A 7,046-nucleotide genomic window follows, 5' to 3' on the forward strand; every position below is an offset into this window, starting at 1 on the left:
TCATACTCTCACCACGTACGTATTCCGTAACCGATCACGTGCACCTTCTTCCGCGTAAATATTCGACTGAAGAACCGACGACACATTGATGGACCCCGCTTGGCCCATCGAAGTTTCCCGACCCTTTAGACCCGCCGAATTTTATACTTAGGATGTCTCGCAACATTGTTCATAGTTCAGCCGATATTTTTTAGACAATCTGTCCACGATACTATAACGCATACCCGTTTGAGTGGCAAGTTTAGATTTTGTGTGGAAAAGTGCCAGTACATTTAAACGCTACGGACGACTGACGATATTTTGTATTTCACTGTTATCTTCTCAATAATTTTTACTCAACAAAACTTGAAATATTTATAAACTAATAGTACGTATATATAATAACATAGATTTCATAAAAATAACAAATATGACGAGCGTTATTGTGCCGCTTGTTTCTCTTCGCAATCGATTAAGACTATCGCGCTGTTCGCGATTTTTCTACCCTGTTTTCTGGCGCTCAAACTGTTAAATAATTATATGTTTATCCAATATTAAAACTACCTTTCTCTCGTACAAACATAAGCTGACTTTTTCCAAAAATAACGCAACGGTGTACCGATGTAAAAATAATCCTATAATTCCTACCCATAGCGGAAACACGGGCTTCGCTGTAATTATTAATGAAATGAAAAGTGTGGCATAAAAGTGGCGGTGGTTAATCAAGGAAGGATATTACCAGACCAAAGGGAAATATTTATGGAGTCAGTTCGTGCCACTCGAACGACAAAAGTGGAAGCGTAGCCAGTTGTATCCGAGGCGAGGAACGTTGTGCACGGGGTTCGAGGTATTGTCAGCGAGCTGCTTATTTCAGAACGCGATTCACTTTGATTCACCGACGACAAGAACGTCGTGGAGTATGATGCCATTCAATGCGCCATTGTTCTGGCTCAAAGGTTACGCGGATTGATCGAACAACGAGGCCGGTTGCTGTGTAAAGCAAGCAAACCAATGGGAAATGAGTCGTACGAGACTCGCTATAGGAAAACTGGCAAACGTGATTGGGGGTAATTCCGATAATTAACACGTATTGGAGAATTCTATCTTCTACTTCCAAACCAGAAATCTATATCCCTTCGTGCATTGTGTAAACATGCGCATAATCCTCTTTCGTTGGGAATTTAACGAAAGCAATTTGCAAATTCATAGCCAATTCAATTACAGATATCTCGAGGTATCGTTGTGTAATTAGAGAGAAGAATATTCCAAGAGAAATATCAACGTTAGATCGAGTAAATTGACTTCTACTCAATTTGATTCGGAGTTAAACACATTGTTTCGTGTGAAAAAAGGAGGATATGGGAAAAGACGATCGTTCAAAATTTCTAGGGCTATGGTTCCACAAATGGCACTGCAAAATAAATGAAAATAAAAGGTCATATAACCTTCACGCTGCGAAAACCATCCTGCCCACAAGTAACCATAAATAATATTGCAATTCCAAACAAAGATTCAGTCAGATATCTGTGCATGACATCGTAGATAAATCCAAACAACTTAAATCAAAATTAAAAAAATTCTACTGGCTCATTGTCAGACGTTGCAACTTAAGCGTGCAGAGTAAAATAATGCTATATAAAGCCATATTAAAGCTTGTTTCGACCTATGGGATCCAACTATGGGGAACAGCGAGTAATTGCAACATAGAAATTCTTCAACGATTCCAATCAAAAACTCTAAGATTCTTAATAGATGGTATGTTACCAACGAAACAATACATCGCGACCTTAAGATACCCACAGTTAAAGAAGAAATATCCAAATTCAGTAATAGATATAACATAAGAGTTAACAACCACCAAATCCCATTAGTTACTCAATTATTTCACACGACGGATCAGATACGCTAAAAAGCACGCTAAAAAGACATTACCCTGTGGTACGTACGAGCACTCTCAAGTATTTACGAGTTTCTATCCATAAGCCTTATTTTTCTTTTTTTTTATTTGGAAGAATTTTACAATCAATTCTCATTGAGAATTATAAGTAAATTATTCTGGTGTGCCACTATAACGTGAATAATAAATGATTATCGTATGTTTGATTCTAGCTGAATCTAATGTTTAAATCTAATTATTCACGTTATAGTGCCACGCTAGAATAATTTACTTATAATTCTCAATGAGAATTGATTGTAATATTCTTCCAAATAAAAAAAAAAATTAAGCTTACGGATAGAAACTCGTAAATACTTGAGGGTGCTCTTGCGTGCCACAGGACAGCATTATAATGAGACATAACACTTGAGGGTACCATAAATTAGGCTCTTCATGGTATTATACTACATCGTGGCCTAGGGGAATCGACAACTTCGTGACTGTAGCATCGGATACCGGACCATTGATATATGCAATTACAGGAAACTTATTATAACATTTATCGAACGAAACACGTCGTTATTTAGTTTCTAGCGTCATTTCGCTATTGAAAATTCGTAAAAATATGTGGCGACACTCAACAGTAAATACCATCACTCGACACTAACTAGTGTCTGACGACGGTAGCGCAGTGGTTAGCGTCTTAGGTTACGAACGTTCGGAGCCCGGGTTCAAATCCCGGCGACCGGAGTTCGATTTTTCTTCCACGCACCTAAATTAGAAGAAAAATAACAGTATACCCCATCAGCGACACATCTACAGCATCTACAAGAATCACAGACGACACACACATACGCCTCTCAAATATTTAAAATTCCTCGTGTTCTTTATCTCTCAAGTATTACACGCAAAGGAAACGGCAAAACTTCGATTTTCCTGGATTTCACAATGATAAATGAGAAACATATTACGTAAAGAACGCGCATAGATATTTTATTTATAAGAGCCCTCGACCTTTCTCTGCAGTCTCGCGAACATGTCAACGTTTTAATATGCTCGAGCCACGATCTAAAGTCACTCACAGTTCCCCCGCAGTTCCGTAGCTAGTTGAATACCGGTTCGTTCCACCGTGAAGAGGGAAAAAAAAGAAAGATCGCGGTACATAGTCAGAAAGGAATAGAGACCTCGTATCGTCGATCGGACTCGCATAGCTCGCGTGTCAAGCACCTCGCGTTGCCGTTTCGCAAACAAGAGCTTTATCGACGCGTGTTTGCGCCGCGCCAGGTGCAGCCGTGCCGGTGCACGCGTGCAAAATCGGCCAACAACAGTCAGACGTCCGACAGAGAGCGAGGGCGCCGAGCGGAAGTGCGCCAAGGCTGACTGCAGTCGATGCCCTAGTCGCGATTCCCAGTCTTTTACGATACAAGCAACATGTGAGCATATGCGTAATTCTCTACGATGATCGACCATGTTCCTTTTTTCCCCCCTCGAGTCGAGTCGAAAACGAAAGACGATTTGCTAAAATGTTATTAAGGTTTGAGTCGTTCGACGAAACGTGATATTTTGCGGGCAGATTGGAATAAGACTGATGATAGGAAGGGGAGAAGGTCGACAGGTTTCGAGATTGCAGGTTTCTTTTTGTCTTTTGTTTCTCAAGTGACTTCTTTCATCGATGCGAAGTAAGCACAAATATATGCGTAAATTTGAAAATGTAATTTCCTGAAATCTAATTCCTTCGTGCAATGGATATAGAAAATGTTCAGTGATGATAGCGCTCGTTTAATTCCGTAAATGATTACGACTATCAAGTTTGAATCGAGTTGGCGTTAAATTTTCTTTCTGGCTAAGCTCATTGGATATTAGAATTTGGCAAAATCTGTAATCGCCTTGACTTTAGTTATCGAATCTCCGCTAATATTCTAGTTTATCCTTTATTCATTTACCTGTGTACTTCTTAAATGAACTTTATTGCGCTCGACACCAAACTCTCACAACTCAGCCACTTTGTCCCTCTTCGATAGGCAATGCTCAAAGGAAAATGAAAGATTTCAACTTCAGTCTATCGACGGTTGCAAAGAGACTAACGATTTACTCGACGACCGTGTCACTTTAATACCCACGGTAAACTTGAGTCAGCCTGTTTTTCGGTGTCCACAATGAGATTACGCAGGAGTGACTAACCTTCGCTAGACTAACAGTAAGTCTAAAGGAGATTTTTCAACCTTCGACACGTCAATGCCGTTGTTAACGTTTCGCTTCGTTCGCAGTGGTCGAAAAAACGTTTGTCAAATATTAATTATTGAGATATGTATAATTTTGTGTGCTAAACTAAATTAGCCAGGTAGTAGCGACACACCTATGTGAAACGTCTTGTGCGTCTCGAAGAAACAGATGAATGTAACCGTTCCGTTGGCGGTGTGGTATGGAAGATTTTGTTTTCTTATTTGGGAGAATTTTACAATTAATTCTCATTGAGAATTATAAGTAAATTATTCTGGCGTGGCACTATAACTTGGATAATAATTGTTTATCGTATGTTTGACTCTAGAGAATAGAAGATGGCGAGACAAAAAGAGTGCTGAGGCGCGTGCAAATGTGTATCGACGAAGATCCTGGAAATCGTTTATTAAATAAATCTAAAACCATTTTAATATGAATTCTAAGTGTAACCTTAGTGTTCCTTTACTTTTATTTTCGCAATTAAGATAATATATAATTCTCAGCACTAATTAACAAGTGGAAATCAGCTGCACGCTTTAACATATCCTTCTTATTAGAATGAAATTTTCGGTAGAAATATTGGCATGGCAACTAAGTGATTACGGATTTTGTCATTAGGTGGTATTGACAAAATCCGCATTCATTTAGTTGCCCTCTCAATGCGAGAATTGATTGTAAATGTTAATAAATAAATAAATAAATAAATCGCGAGAAGGAAACTTTCTCGAAAAGAGCGAACTCGGTAAAATTATGTGATAAAATCCTCGATGAAGGTAGTAAAATAATGAAACAGTGAATAAATCGATGGAAATCCTTCGTCCTCGCCATTTTTTTTTCTCATTTCTTTCCTTCTTTTGTTCCAGATAAAGCGATAAATCGGTCCCCGTAGAATAGCGGAATTTCAAACTCTGACCATTCTTCGCGTGAAATATTAATGACAGCCGTAACTCGATTCTTTCAAAGCCTTAACTCGGATACGGCTATCGTTCTTTCAAAAGGACAATTGCAAGATAACTTTATTACATTTCCGATTTTTCCAGCGCTTTTCGTGTTCTTCCATACCCACTGGATGTCCATTTTTTTACTATCGATCTATCAGCGGACATATTACAGGAAGTTACAAAATTAACTTACCATTCTATCGCGTTAAAAGTCCAAATTCTTCGCGAATCGCACGAAACAAAGAAAGCTACTTGTTCATAAACGTGTGCAAAAATATGTATCGTTGATGAAAACTGGAATTACCACTGTCCTATAAAGGAAGGAAACATTTGTCAGAAAAATCTGTTTAATCTATCGAAATAAAACACATTATCATCATTTTGTTACTATAACAAAATCAACAGAAGATTCGCTGTACCGAGAAGCGATGCCAAATTTCTGGCCATTTTACGAAAGTTAAGACAAAAAGGAGAAAGCAAGTAGTCGATTCACGGTTAATCATTACGAAGACGCTTCTGCCGGCTGAAAAAGTTAGCAGCGTTTTTTACGCGGCGCATACGAATGGTTTTCCCTGCGTATGCAAATCACCTACGGCGTATTATGCCTGCATGCAAATGCCTCATTTGCATTGCAATTATCGAACGATATGTAGGGCACACCGTGATAATAAAGACACGAAGGGAGATCACTTGGGGGAAATTGCGTTTCCGCCGCGAGCCGCCTCCAAATTGCGGCCGCGTGATCGTGCCCCGTCGAAATTCCAATTAAACGCGAAGGCATCTCTGTCGTTCGCGCCGCTTTTCGTCCGCCGTTTCAGACGCGTATTCGAAACACACCCGATCATTGGTTTCGTAGAATGGAACATGATTAGCGCGACCTGTACCAGCGCAACGACGACGAGAAGGAAGACGGGGAAGAAAGTTTGCAAACGTCGAACAGAGAATGTAATTTCAGTAGAGAAAAATTGCTTGGCTTTTGAGAGAAGTAGGACGAATACCGCCGAGAATGTTGCCAGGTTTAAATGGAAAACTCAGAGTCTTGAACAAACGTCGCGAGGAAACGCCAGTCTTCAAGTGGTCACTGGAGTTTGATTACGTTTGGATGGAGTTGCTCGTTGGAAGAAGATTCTCGGAAGAACCGAGCAGCCACTTGCTCGTAGTACGCTTGCACACTGGTAGCATCCCGAAAATAGTGACTCGTTTAAGAAATTTCTGGTTTGTTACATTTACAGTTACTCAGAAAAATCCTCACGTGTCTTACGAACGTGATATCTTTTTAATGAAATAAGGCCCAGCGCAATAACATATGTACGTAGTGACAAGCGCGAAGCAGCTGTAAAAGAGGTTTCAGCGTAAATTCTTCGTATAAAATGCGTTAACTTTACAACGAAAATTTGTAACACGTTGCTCGGATAAAAGTAACCTTCCACTCCATAGAATGTACAAAGATTTTTATAGACGTCTGTAGATTCTTTATATCAGATGTTTGATTATGTACGGATAGAGATCTAATAAAAACACCTTACGCGAACACACACATTTTCTCAGATAAGCATTGGCCATAGCAATTCACGATACGAACTATCGACAAACTGCGCTAATTGACGAGTGGACAAAATTGACGATATTGCAAGTAGTATTTTTGAAATTTCCTTTGGGATTTCCTATTATTCATATCATTTTACGGCAAATGAACAGACAAGTAACTTGTCTTGGCAGGATTTAAGATCGATTCTTATTATCCACTTATGCATCAAAAACTAGAAATTGACAGAAGTCGAAATTGGCAAGAGTAGAGTAGTCTGGCTGTTAAATCAAATATACAAAAGTTCATCCCTCGGTCAAGACGGCTATCAGCTGTACAAATAGTCGGACCGCAATGATCCTAAGCAACTGACATAAAATTAAGCATTTTTACTTTACCGTCAAGGCCCTTAATTGCTACAAAACATCTTTCAAGTCGCGAAGTTGGACCAAGAAGAAGAGACGACCGGCACCTATCACTAGTTCCGCATAAATACCGCCGTCAC

Source organism: Bombus impatiens, unplaced genomic scaffold (genome assembly GCF_000188095.3).
Source record: "Bombus impatiens unplaced genomic scaffold, BIMP_2.2 scf_0645, whole genome shotgun sequence".
Classification (NCBI taxonomy): Eukaryota; Metazoa; Arthropoda; class Insecta; order Hymenoptera; family Apidae; genus Bombus; species Bombus impatiens.